The sequence below is a fragment of the Phalaenopsis equestris genome, unplaced genomic scaffold (genome assembly GCF_001263595.1).
Source record: "Phalaenopsis equestris unplaced genomic scaffold, ASM126359v1 Scaffold000297, whole genome shotgun sequence".
Classification (NCBI taxonomy): Eukaryota; Viridiplantae; Streptophyta; class Magnoliopsida; order Asparagales; family Orchidaceae; genus Phalaenopsis; species Phalaenopsis equestris.
Window position 1 is genome coordinate 1,444,855 of NW_018164739.1, and position 264 is coordinate 1,445,118.

Sequence of the window (264 nt, forward strand, 5' to 3'; positions counted from 1 at the left end):
CATTTGGAGCAGATGGATGTTAAAATTGCTTTCTTGCATGGTGATTTGGAGGAGCAGATTTACATGGAGCAGCCAGAAGGGTTCACTCAACCTGGACAGGAGCATCTGGTTTACAGGTTAAATAAATTGTTGTATGGGTTAAAACAGTCTTCAAGACAATGGTACAAGCGGTTTGACTCCTACATGATACAGATTAACTACAGGCGATGTGAAGGCGATGTGAGTATGATTGTTAAAAGCCTTGATGATGGTTCTATTATTTTT